Genomic DNA, 14,402 nt, shown 5'->3' on the forward strand with positions numbered 1-14,402 from the left:
CGTTTGAATTAGCCATCGCTTTACAAAACAGAGATTATATTTACGCGTATATATAAGATTTTACAAAATATTATGAGTATTGAGTTTAATGAATAATAAGATTAACAAACAATAAGTTTAACTAATGATTAGATTAAAGAATAATAAGTTTAACGAATAATGAGTTTAATAAACGCTATTAACAATGTTCTTGAGTTCAAACGAATCCACAGTCAACGGGATAATTCTTTACTATGCGTAGAATAATTTTAGACACAAAAAATACGATTGTTGAGACGCTCGGTAAACTGCCTCTTGTATCACTTTCCAAGGCTACCACACGAATGAATATCTGATGAAAATCTTTTTCACTGTACGACTGCATTTGTTTGTTATATGCTCGCTGGAGGCATCGAGAAGGTTCCAATAGCCGTTGCTAGGCAGCTTCTGCCAAGAGTTTGTTATATGCTCGCTGGAAGCATCGAGAAAGATCCAAACGCCGTTGCTAGGCAGTTTCTATCTGGAGTTTGATTCCTAATACAACGTGTGTCCCATTATATCGACATCTCCAAAGTACAATTCTATGTGATTTCTAGGGAGAACAATACAACCGATCCACACCTTCGTCAGGCAAAACGTTTATCCCGTGACCGTGGCTACGTTCGGCGACCAGTTGTCACCTCGAACCCACTTTCGCTATCACAAATATCAAACAATTACAAATGACAACAATTGCTTAATTACAGCTACGATAAAATCTGGGCTAAAGCATGAGAAGACTTTCCCAAAATTGCAAAGGGAAGGCTCCGGTTTTCCTTTCATCACCGACATATAGATATATATAAAACACTATATTTTGTAAATATCTGTATAGTAAACGAGTCCGTCCACTATCTTCTTTGCTAAGATCGCTTCGTCAGCATCGAATTGTGTTGTTATAATGTCACAATATTTCCTTGGTTTTCCAGTTCCCTGTTGCCGTCTTGACTGTTTCGGTAGTATCTGGTTCAGGCATTCTATTACGCCGGGCGACCCTCTGCCTAGCCCAGGTCACACACCGCGGGCCAGACGGACACCAGATGTCCGCTCTTCCGTACGGCGTACCCTCAATAGCCTTAAGTATCTTCCATAAATCTCAGGAATTTCCTAGTAGAACTCCTTCAAACCAAACAAACGTCTGTTTCCGAAGAATTTCTAAAGACTATTATCTACCACGGCTTGACAAGGGAAAGTTAGTTTTTCTCACGTATGCTGCAACTTTCCTCCCACTAACCACTTTCTCTCGAGGGCGGTTAAGACCCTTCGTTTAATCAATTAACAACGAAGCCTATTCCCTCACTCTCCTAACTAAAATCGTCACCAACAAATCCGATGGTCCCGTGCGCTAGACACACCCATCCTTAGCTTTCCTCCGACACAGCATCGTCACTCAACTACATCGTTGGAAAAGTCAACTACTAAATCTAACGCCAATGCCTATCGGGGCAGTCTAAGCATAACGCGAGAGTCGGTCTCGGTATTGTCGAGCATATATTTCCTCTCCTAAATATCTTATAGTGCTACGTCCACTAATACATTAAATCCAATTATAAGAGCCCTGCTCTAACGGACATATCTATCTTATCTTCGTACGATAAGTGATTATCTATCTATCTATGCTCATCAGTGTGATCTAAGTGTTGGAAATATATAATTTATAATTCTGTGAATCACAGTGTTATACAAACTCAATCATCCCTATTATCTCAACGGAAATCAGGGGATCGATCAAGTCGTGGTGTCGATTGTTATAATCGTAACGGGAATTTACGACTCCCGTTGACGTCTCTCCTAGCGACTACGTCTCCCCGCGATTGGTCGAATAAACACATTCCATAAGTATTCACTTAAGTTTGGTAGTAGGCTTCTTGCAACTGCGTCAGCTTTAATGTATATCTTCCGATGTGACTAACAAGCTTCTTATTATTATCAATTTCTATTCCAAGATGGTTTACAACATTCTTCCCCTTTTTAGGTTATGATTGGTTACCTAGATATTTATTACCTTCGATACCTTCATACTGTCGTGTATTATGTTTTGCAAAGTTGGATCCATAGCCCATTCTCGTGGAGTTCCTGCGTGCACGCTTCCTTTAACGATGATTGGTTGCATACAAACCTCGTTAACTTATAAGGTACCATTTCTTGTTTGCTAAGACCATTCCGTCGGTGTTGAATCGTTTGTTATAATGTCACTAATTCTCGACTTTCCAATTTTCTCACGTCTTCTTGATCATTCCACTAGTATCAACTTCGATTCTTCGTATTACATTTACTCCAATTTGGTAGTTGGTTTCTCATAACTGCGTTGACCCTTGTATAAACTTCTTCGATGTGAGTAGTAAATTATCGTTGTCACTCACTTAACCTATCTTAGTTATTTCTTAACTCTTCCTGCACTTATTAACTGATTTTATTTCTTCTTATTAAAGACCGCTATGTCAACGCTGAGTTGTTTCGTTATAATGTCATTAATTTTCTTGATTTTCTCGGTTTTATTTTCCATTAGCGAACTGTAAGTCTGTTGTCGAGCATCAATTATTGATGGTTATCGTGCTTCATTTAGTTTAATTGAAATATTATTGCAAGTCTTTAATAGTATTATTCTCTTCCATATATATTAAGGCAATTGAGGTTAGTTCATTCATTCGTTTCTGCTGACAGTCGTATACTATGTTCTACGGAGTGAGTCCACAACTTGTTTCTGCGAAATTCCTGCATGTACGATGATTGATTGTGCACTAGGTGCTTTTAACTTTCACTGCTTTTAATTATTTTATTGAATTAACATGTTGTGTATTTAAATGATGGTTAGAACGCACATGATAATTTTCCTTTTCCTTTTAGGTTTGTACTATCTGCATGATTCGATAAGCAGTGTCACACTTCCTTTGGTTTAGGCACAATATTGTTCTAAACATTTAGTAGTATTATGTTTTGCATCGAATCTATTAAAGTTAATTCCTACATTTGTTTCAGCTGGCTGCCGTAGATTATGTTCTACGGATATGGATACATAACCTGTTTTCGCATATACACTTCCTTCTACGATGAGTAATTGTTCACGAGGTACTTTTCACTTCCACTGTTTTGTAATTATTTTTATGAATAACACATTTTATATTTAAGTAATAGTTAGAACACGCTTAGTAATTTTCCTTTTTCCTTTTAGGTTACCACTATCTGCAGTATTCGACAAGCAGTGTTGTTCCATATACTACCGTACTCCGTTGTCTCTTGAAATCGTTCTTGTGGTCTGTTTCGATTGTGTTACTTGTTCGAGTGTATTGTTCGTGGAATCCCTTTTACTTTAATCTTGACGTTTCGTGTGTGGATTCTGACAATAGTGCCTGGAATTGTAGGTTATCCTGATTGAATATAGTATTATGTCGTGTTTTATTAATTAATTTGCGAGTCACTTTTGGTTAATTGGTTCTTCATAGTTTATCCTTAGTCGAATTATGAAATTATACGTTATGTTGTACTCTTTATATTTACTATTTCGTTAGAGTACCTATTTCATTTTATTATCTGTTATTTGCCTCGTATACTAATTCACTGTATATGACCACATTTAATTAATCTTTTATTAAAAAATTTCCATTTCGTTGTATCGTTCGTTCGTTTTTAATATTCGAATTCTCACTCGCGTTATTTATATATTGCGGTTTTCCGTTTTTTCGTTACGGCACGTGCATAGCGCGGCACGTGACATACGCATGTCCATTTTTATTGTTTACTTAGCAAGTTTGTGAGTAGTTGTAACATGACTGGTGTTTGTTGTACTTGTTGCCTTAGTATTGTGTTTAGCTCACTTACCATTTTTCTTAATATCTCCGCACCTTTAATGGATTGTTTTAGCATTTCTTTGATTTCTGTATCGTCTTCGGAGTTGTTGCTTTAATTCTGATTCTGATTGTAATCCGACTATGGGTGCCCGAGGTTTATGACAGTGGGCTGGGGCTCGAAGTGATATAATGGGTCACTGATTTGAGCCACGGTCATGGGAGAGGCGTATACCTAACAGAGGTATGAAATAATTATATGGCCCTCCTTAAGGGGGTATTCTAGTCTACAATTTTGAAAAAATCGAAATTTTTTCATATTTCCAATGCTTAGACATTCAAAAATATGCCCTTAAAAGGATTGTTCAAAATTTCAATTAGCATCTGCTCCGGTCCGACCAGAACAAATGAACAATAGATGGTAGACGTTGTCCGTAAACTTGTCTCAAAACTTTAAACGCGTTTTGCTCGAAAGTACTTTTTCGAGTTGGCCTGCACGATAACTCAAGTTCTAATGAACGGATTTATTTGAAACTTGGTGTGAATATGTTTTATACATTCCTCTATCGACTCAACCACGCTAAGATCAAAATTTTTAATTTTACTAATTTTTAAAAATTCGGAATTGCCCAAAAAACATGCCAAAAAGGAAACTTTTTTCAGATAGCCGCCATTTTGTGAAAAAATATTATTTTGACTTTTTCAAGGTTCGTGCTATAGCCGCATCTATACTAATTAAGAATCCGTTCGGCTTTTTTGCTTTAGATGACCAGGAGGGTTGAAATCATGCACGCCAGGACACCCTTTTTTTTTAGACCCCCCACTTTGCCAGTTCATAACTTGAATTTTGAGATTTTTTCAGTTAATTTTTTATATACTCTTAAAGTATCAATAAACAAATGCTAAAAAATGGATAGTAAAAATATTTTTTGTTTCGTTTGTACAGAGCTTCAAAAATCGCCCGAAATTCATGCCTCTAGATTAGAATACCCCCTTAAAAACAGAAATTGACCCGAGAGGTACGGGGAGTAATATATAAGGGCAGTTCCACTTGGACTGCGATTCAGTTCATTCAGTTAAGTTCTACTTGTACGTTGAGTCATACCCGGATCGTGTATCACGTCGCATTCGTCATCCCGTTGGCCGTGGATTCGTTATCGAAGCTAAATTCATTTCATTCATCGACATCTCGATCATCCAACCGCTGTTATTACTTGTCACACTCTGTAATAATTACATTTGTATCAGTAAATATCATCTCTAGCACATCACAACGATGGCCAATTCGCGAGAAGGTCCAGTATACGTCCCTAACTCTAATGATAACCCGACATGTAAATACATAAATATAGTGCAGGTCACAGAAAACAGAAAAAGATAGATAGGGGTTTGTGTGTTTTCAGTGTAGTGATAGGATGACGTGTAAAACGTTATGATTTCATTTTGCATGAAAAATATCTACAATTTAAAGAAGTTATTGCAGAATTTATAGACTACTCATGCATGATCTCTTGATTTAAACAGAATGTTTTGGAGCTACGAGAGGAAATCAATAAGTTAATGAGAAAAGATTATTTAAAATCGGAAGAATATATTTGGAAAGTGGAGATCATTGAAGAACTCCTATTCATTGAAGAACTATTTCCATAATATTAAAATTAGTAAGGTAGCTTTTAATTAAAAGATTCGTAATTAAAATTACATTATATTCGTTAGTTCCTTCAAGTACTTATATGGTGTTACGACCGTTCGCGGAGAGACGCGGCGGCGAGGAAAACGCGTGAGCAAGAGGCGTAAAAATTCTCGCTACGATTCTGCTAATCGACGCTGCGAAATAGTCGTTCCTCTGTTTTGATTAAGATAACAGAGGTAGTCCAATGAATTTAACACTGTATTAACAGGTTAATATAGCATGTACATTTAACAATAATGAATGTAATAATATAAACGTCACAAATTATTTAGCGATGAATACAGTTAATATGTTACAGAAATTCGACCCGACTAAGAAACTCCTTCAGTTCACTTACGGAAGAAATAGACAACGACCCAACAACCAAAAACACAACTAAATCAACGAACACTACAAAACCACCACCAATATTTGTCGAGGCCCAGATAATAGACCCGCTTATAGATCGATTAAACGATATAGTCGGGAAGAAAAACTACATAATAAAACAAATAAAACTAGAACAAGTAAAAATACAAACAAACACCCCAGAAAGTTATAGGCAAATGATAAAAGAATTAAGAGAAAAATGCTATATACCACACGTACCAGCTCAAAACGGAAAGGAGCTACAAAGTAGTTATAAGAGGACTGCATCCAAAAACTAACACAAAAAAACTAAGTGACGAATTAGCAAAAATTGGCCACCAAACAAGAACTATAAACAATATGACAAGGTACGATACGAAGCAATCACTGCCGCTATTTTTAATAGAGCCTGAACCTAAAAATAACAACAAGGAAATTTTCGAAATTAAAAAAATTTTAAACACAATAATTACAGATCAGCTACCCAGACACAAAAAAGACATACCACAATGCATGCGGTGTCAACAATATGGACACACAAAAAATTACTGCAACAGGAACCCGGCGTGTGTCAAATGCTCAGGAAAGCACCTAACAGTGGACTGCCCACATACGGGAAAAATAAATGATGTAAAATGTTACAATTGCGGTGGAAATCACCCAGCTAGTTACAAAGGCTGTTTAGTCAGAAAATAACTTCAAGGTAAACTTCTTCCGCCGCTTCGTAACAGGATATACACTAACTCTCACACACATCACGATAGCACAGTAACTGAAACATCAATAAACATACAGCATGTAATGAATACCAACCATGAATACCATAATAATACCAACACCTTTGGTAGTCGAAGCTACGCGCAAGTAGCCAAACAGTCAACACCCTTAGATAATCAAAACCAGAACAATAACATCGACGACGCTACAGAAATCAAAGAACTGATAAAGCTATCCATTAAAAATACGGAAATGTTAGCAAAAATGATAAGTCAACAAAACGCAGTCCTTAAACAGCAAACGCAACAAATCACACTCATGCTACAACTACTCACAAACACGCTAAGCAAAAAATAAAAATGGACACGCTTAAAATAGCAGCCTGGAACTCTAACGGCCTACAACAAAGGGCCCTAGAAACTAAAACAGTCCTGTACAATAATAATATCGATATACTACTTGTTTCAGAAACACACTTCACTATAAAAAAACTATTTAAAAATACCGTACTACACCATATATGATACCAAGCATCCCTCAGGAAAAGCACACGGAGGGACCGCAGTAATAATAAGAAACGACATTAAACATCATTTACACAGTCAAGTTTGTAAGGAATATATCCAAGCAACCACCGTTACAGTACAAACTAGCAGCAACTATTTACAGTTGTCAGTAGTATATGTACCACCGCGACACAAAATTACATCACAAATGTGGGAAGAGTACTTTCATTTAAATACAAGTATATTGCAGCGGGAGACTATAATTCAAAGCACACGCTGTGGGGATCAAGAATTACTATACCTCGAGGTAGAACCTTGGAAAAATACATTAGAAACAATAACCTCAATATATTATCCACAGGAAGACCGACATACTGGCCGACAGACCTGAGCAAAATACCTGACCTATTTGATTTTGCAGTTACAAAGGGACTAAATGCAAATAAACTATATATAGCACCCAGTCTTGAGCTTAGCTCCGATCATACACCCGTAATTATTACATACAGAAACAAGCCAATACTTTATAACAATTCAGAGACACTATGCAATAATACCACCAAATGGCAAACATTTAAAGAAATAATTGAGAACAAAATCAAGTGTAACATCCCATTGAAAACACCTGAACACATAGAACAAGCAGTAACAACACTTACAGAAACTATCCAAGAAGCAACATGGGCAACCACTATACCTGAACCAACCAATAGACAAACAAAAATAATTCCGCCAGACATCCTCGAAATAATTAGAGAAAAAAGAAAAGCGAAAGCAAAATGGCAAAAACATAAATCAAAAGAAAATAAAAAACACCTAAATAAACTTGCAAAGGAAATTAAAAACAAAATAAAAGAACACAATAACAATGAGTTCACAAAATTCATAGAGTCACTATCTGCGCACGAGAACTCCAACTACTCCCTATGGAAAGCCACAAAAAAAATAAAGAAGCCAATAAAACTAGTCCCAGCAATCAGAAAAGCAGATAATACATGGGCAAGAAGCAACGAAGAACAAGCTGAAGAATTTTCCAACCACCTAAGCAACATATTTACACCACATAACATCAATAATAGCAACCACAATTGTCATACCGACGAGGATGCGTTAACCACTAGTACCTCAACTGACAAACACTATATCATACCGAAAACAACAGCATAAGAAATTAGAAACATAATCAAGAAAACAAAAGACAATAAAGCACCAGGGATCGACCTAATCAATGGTAAAATCTTGAAAAACCTTCCTCCAAAAGCGATACGACTAATCACAATAATTTACAACGCAATATTAAGAATCCAATACTATCCTAAACTATGGAAACTAGCACAAATCATTATATTACCTAAACCAGGCAAAGACCCACACCAAACAACATCTTATAGACCAATACCACTACTTCCCGTGTTTTCTAAAATACTAGAAAAAAATAATTTACGGCCGCTTAAAACCAATCATAGAGAAGGAAAAATTAATACCAGATCACCAATTTGGATTCAGAAACAAACACTCCACGATAGAGCAAATGCACAGACTTACAAATGAAATAATTCTAGCATTAGAAAACAAACAATACTGCGCAGCACTCTTTATGGACATCGAGAAAGCAATTGACAAAATAAACCACGAAAGTCTACTTCAATCAATGAGAAAACAATTCCCGGAGCAGATATACCATTTAATTAAATCTTACTTAAGCAGCAGAAACTTCGTAGTAAAAATTAAAGACACATACTCTGAAGTTAAAGACATCAAGGCAGGGGTTCCGCAAGGAAGCGTCTTAGGGCCAATTCTATACACACTATAAACGGTCAACATACCAACAACTACTAATAGCAAGATACTGATATTCGCGGACGACACAGTGGTACTAGTCAGGCACACTGACCCTGCAACAGCAGTCATATCACTACAAGAACATATCACAAAAATAGAAAAGGGGCTTCAAGTTAAACAAATTAAAGCAAACCCCGATAAATGCAACCACATTACATTCACACTGCGAAAACAGATACCTCCAAATATTATACTGAACGGCACGCACATAATGCAAACAAGGCAAGTCAAATACCTAGGACTCCACTTAGATCCACGATTCACATGGAAACAGCATATTAAATCTATAATAGACAAAATACAATTAGCAAGGAGACAAATGTATTGGTTAACAAGTTGAAAATCTAAACTAAGCATAGAAAACAAACTAATGTAATATCGTAGAATAGATTTGAATTAGAGGTCGGTTGAAAATAGAAAAAAACCGTGTACGTCGTCTTTCGTGGTTTGTTTACATCCAAGAGCGCCTAGTAACAGCGACGCGAGAAAGGATAAGCAGCGTCAAAACAGAGGTACGGTTTCATATTTCAAGGAATGGTAATCGAGAGGCCAGAGTATGTGAGTCGAAAAGTGTGTATGTGTGTGAGAGGACGAGAGCAAGAACGAGCACGACCGGGCAGGAGTGTGTTGCGAGAAGCAGAGCGAATTGAGTCGTTGAAGAGTAGAGTCGTTAGAGCGAATTGAGTCGTTGAAGAGTAGAGTCGTTAGAGCTAATTGAGTCGTTGAAGAGTAGAGTCGTTAGAGTTTTCGAGTCGTTGAAGAGTAGAGTCGTTAGAGGTTTCGAGTCGTCGAAGAGTAGAGTCGTGAGAATTGATAGAGTTGTTAGAGAGAGAGAGAGTGTGTGTGTTAGATTCGTTGTGACGAGAGTGATCAAATAACTGTAAAGTTATTTGATATAGATACGAGTATTGCATTTAGTTTCCGTTAAATATCGTTCTCTGTCCAATTTATATTTGTATATTCAATTTAATATTAATAAATTGTAAGTAATCGAAAACAAAAATTTCTATCCTTATTTTTCGTTATTACACTAAAAATATACAAAACGATCATTAAACCAATTTGGACGTACGGAATACCACTTTGGGGAACAGCAGCAATGAGCCATATAAGCAAAATAGAGACAATCCAAGCTAAAATTCTTAGATCAATTGTAAAAGACCCATGGTACGTTAGAAACGAGGACATACGGAAAGACCTTGGAATACCAACGGTCAAGGAAGAGATTAGCAGATTCGCAAGAAGGTACAGAGAAAGAATAGCAACGCACCCGAACCGGCTGGCAGCGGAAACGATCAACACAACCATAGAAAGGAGACTAAAAAGGAAACACCCAGCAGATCTCACAAAGGATATATCTTAACAAACACGAAGATGCTACCCCATTGGTGGTAGCCACCCACATGATAATCAAACAGATAAAAAATTCTACTAAATGTCCAAATTGGACAAATTGTGAATGTGAAATTTTAAATAAAAAAAAAAGGGGCAATAGGTAGCCAGATGTACAACACCGCCATTTCTGCCAAAACCGAACATTTTCAATTCATACTCGACATCAGTGATCTTAAAATCTTCACAATAGATGACAAAATATTTTTCAAAATCATAGTACCTTTAGTCTCTAACACAGAATGGAATATATTACAGGTATATCCTATCCCGAGTAAAAGAAATGGAGTATTTTTGGCTCCAGTAGTCGATCAGATATATTTAACCTTAGGTCTTTCATTTATAAACGCTGATATCGAGTATTTCAACAAACTTTGTAAGAATCGAACCGGAACCACTATATGCAAACAAACACTAACAACCCATGACAGAAACTCGAGAACCGATTGTCGCAGCGAAATAATAAATTTCAAACCACACATTGAACATTGTCAAATAACTGTACTTAAGATTGAAGACATTAGCTTTATACCGCTCAAAACTAGCAACTGTTACATTGCGATACCAGCAAATCCGATAGAAATAGACACAATTTGCCAAACGAAACATACCTTGCAAAAACTTGACAAGCCTTCTATCATAAGAGCCAACACTTCTTGTGATATATCTTGTACAAAGATGAACACATGCGTATAGGCGAAACTAAAAACGAAGTCAAATACGAAATCAAAACAAAAACCCTAGCGCTCAAAACATACGATAGTTTCACTCATCTGTTAGATAAACTCGAGCGAGCACCGAAGATAATAGATAATTTACAAGCCTATAAAACAACGATCGATAAAATAGGCGACGAGATAGAAGCTCTTCATTTCGAACATAGAATCAAAAATATACAATATTGGGGACTAACCATGCTCCAAATATTAGGGTACATAGCATTAGGCATACTAGGTATATATGGATTAAACACAATAGGGGTATTCAAATGCATCAGGAAATGTATACCGAACAAATTATGTATCAATCTATTTTGCTGCCGAAATGAAACCGTAATCAACAGCCACAATGCGACAGCCCCACCAGTACCACTCACCCTGGCCTCGACACCCAACATCTATATTCCAACCAACACATACCACCAGATGAAAAAGAGGAATCAGCTGTAATTTTCAAGCCACGTCGAGTCCGATTCCACAAGAGTCTACTGAAGAAAACTTGAGGGACCAAGTTCAATATAACAAGGGGGAATGTCACAAGTAGTCTGATTTCTTGGTGACGGGTACTTTCCTGAGATATAGCATCTATACAGCACCCGGGCAACCCTAGAAGCCATCGGAGTTGGGTTACGCCCAACCAGCGCACACGGTACTGTAATATCGGAATATATTAAAGGTGTAATTTTGTCCGATTAATTATAATTTATTAATAATGGATTGAAAATACAGATATTAGTTAGACAGAGAAACGATGTTTGATTAACAGGAAAACTAAATGCAACGCTCGTATTTACATCAAATAACTTGACAACTATTTGGTAACTCTCTCTCTCTCCCTCTCACTAGCAACTCTAACACTCGACAACACTCGCAACTCAATTCTAACGACTCTATGCTTCGACGTCTCGATCAACTCTGACCCTCGCCAATGCATTTCTGCTCGGTCGTGCTCGCTCTTGCTCTTGTCCTCTCACACACACACACACACACACACACACTTTTCGGCTCACATACTCTGGCCTCCCGATTGCCACTCCTTGAAATATGAAACCGTACTTCTGTTTTGACGCTGCTTATCTTTTCTCGCGTCACTGTTACCAGGCGCTCTTGGATGTAAACAAACCACAAAAAGACGGCGTACACGGTGTTTTCTAATTTCAGCCGATCTCCAATCAAAGCTATTCTACGATATTACAGTACCGAGTTACAGAACCTTATGTTACCTCGATTAGTTAGGCTCGCAGGAGGCTTTCACTCGTCTCAGGTCGAACGGCGCGCTTTCCAAGTCCTGCCGTCTTCTCGGGACGGTATCCGGAGCAGGTGGGACACTGCTCACCCGCCGAAGGCCATTCGGAGAAACCAAGTCCCCCTTAAATCGGCCCTCTTGCCAGCATTTGGCCACAACCACTGCCACCACGAGTCCATACCCATCATTGGCCGAGTCGAGAGTTCGCTACACCCTCTGGGCTAACACTCGGCCGCCCGTGGTACCGTTCATTGTCAACGGTGGGACCGCGCCTGTGGATGTATCGCCACGTCTCTGCTGCGCGGCTATCCTGCTAACCGTGCAGACAGACCCAGATGAGACTCACGTAAGCGGGAGTTGAGGAAATGTACCTCGGCGGCTCACCTTTGGCTTCAGGATCGTGGGTGCGCTACTACCCAAGGCTCCGCGGGGAAGACTTAGTCTTACACCGCAGCAACCTTCCTTGCGGTGTACGTAGAGGACTCACGTAAGCGGGACGCTTGTCCCGACGGTCCTCCCTGGCTGCGGGAACGTGGGTTTGCCAGCCCCCATAGACTCGCAAAAGCGAATCCTCCCTGCGGAGAGAGGGAATGTCACAGGTGAAATTCGAGCAACCATATGATAAACCAAAATTCCGAGAGCCTTATCACGTGTGACCGTCCGGTCAGCACCCGTTCTCAGCCGCCTGGGTGGCATTCGGTCACTCTAGCCGTTCTCTGAAGTATATGATAAGTACGAGTAAAGCCTTCTCCCACTCCAACGAATAAAAGAATATAAATTCTCCCTTCAAAATCATCCAGCCAGTCTGAAAAAATTCTTAACTAGCCCAAGTATCAAAAGTGTATCATCGCGAAACGAAAATAATACTGTACAAATTGAGTAAAAATAAAAAGAAGTCGATCGTATGGTCGGAAATTGACAAGTTTCTTGATTTTATCTTAATTTTACGCTACAAAGGCAACGTGTGCTCGCTAAGAGCGGCGTATTTCTGATTCCTCAACTTACATGCCAAACGGAAAATACGGCACACGAATTTCATTCGTGTGTAAGCAATCGTGCGCTCCAGTGAAGTGATTCAGAGATGTGTTACGAATAGTGATAGTGAGGGGAAGTCAAACAATGCAGGAGCAGATACCAACAATCAAGATTGCAATCAAAGGAGAAAAGTATTACATAAACGGGTCGGTAGATTTACCAGGCTTAAAGCAACAGCAGCAAAATAACAACAATCAAAACGATATGGCTGCAGAAAAAATAGAATAGCAGCGGAGACAGGAGGAATGCAGCCATGATAACAAAAGATGTTACCAGGACGAAAACTGGAAGCTAGCAAAAACTAGCAAAAAAACGTAAAATAATTCCAGGCACAAGTGCCGCAGGAAATCTACATACAGAAAAGCAGCGATGGCTGCAAGAATTACCATTAAGAAACTCATTCATCTCACTAACGGAAGAAATAGACGACGACCCAACAACCAAAAACACAACTCAATCAACACACACTACAAAACCACTACGAATATTTGTCGAGGCCCAGATAATAGACCCGCTTATTAATCAACTAAAAAATATAGTTGGGAAAGAAAATTACACAATAAAACAAATAAAATTAGAACAAGTAAAAATTCAAACAAACGCCCCAGAAAATTATAGGAAAGTGATAAAAGAATTAAAGGAAAAAAATGTTATATACCACACGTACCAGCTCAAAAGGGTAAGGAGCTACAAAATAGTTATAAGAGGATTACGTCCAAAAATTAACACAAAAAAATTAAGTGACAAATTAGCAAAAATTGGCCATCAAACAAGAGCAATACACAATATGACAAAATACGAAGCAACCATTATCATTATTCTTAATGGAATTTGAATCCAGAACCAATAACAAGGAAATTTATGAAATCAAAAAAGTTCTAAACACAATAGTAACAGTGGAACCACCATACTATAAAAAAGATATACCACAATGCATGCGGTGCCAACAATACGGTCACACAAAAAATTATTGTAACAGAAGCCTGACATGTGTTAAATGTGCAAAAAATCACTTAACAATACACTACCCATACACAGGAAAAATAGAAGAAGTTAGATGTTATAATTGTAACGGAAACCACCCAGCCAGCTATAAAGGAT

At 38.0% G+C, this 14,402-nt stretch overlaps 1 long non-coding RNA gene across 2 annotated transcripts; it reads left to right on the plus strand.

Annotated features, from left to right (window-relative positions):
* Window positions 1-1,904: 1,904 nt before the first annotated feature.
* Window positions 1,905-3,367, plus strand: LOC117241067. 2 transcript variants are annotated; one of them, XR_004494880.1, is made up of 4 exons: window positions 1,905-1,922; window positions 1,994-2,153; window positions 2,998-3,087; window positions 3,191-3,367. It is a non-coding gene; the product is annotated as an uncharacterized LOC117241067 (long non-coding RNA). The 2 variants fall into 2 exon arrangements; XR_004494879.1 differs by lacking the exon at window positions 1,905-1,922 and having other exon boundaries at window positions 1,960-2,153.
* Window positions 3,368-14,402: the final 11,035 nt, after the last annotated feature.

This window comes from Bombus vosnesenskii, unplaced genomic scaffold, assembly GCF_011952255.1.
Source record: "Bombus vosnesenskii isolate JDL3184/JDL3185 unplaced genomic scaffold, Bvos_JDL3184-5_v1.1 scf7180000015241, whole genome shotgun sequence".
NCBI lineage: Eukaryota > Metazoa > Arthropoda > Insecta > Hymenoptera > Apidae > Bombus > Bombus vosnesenskii.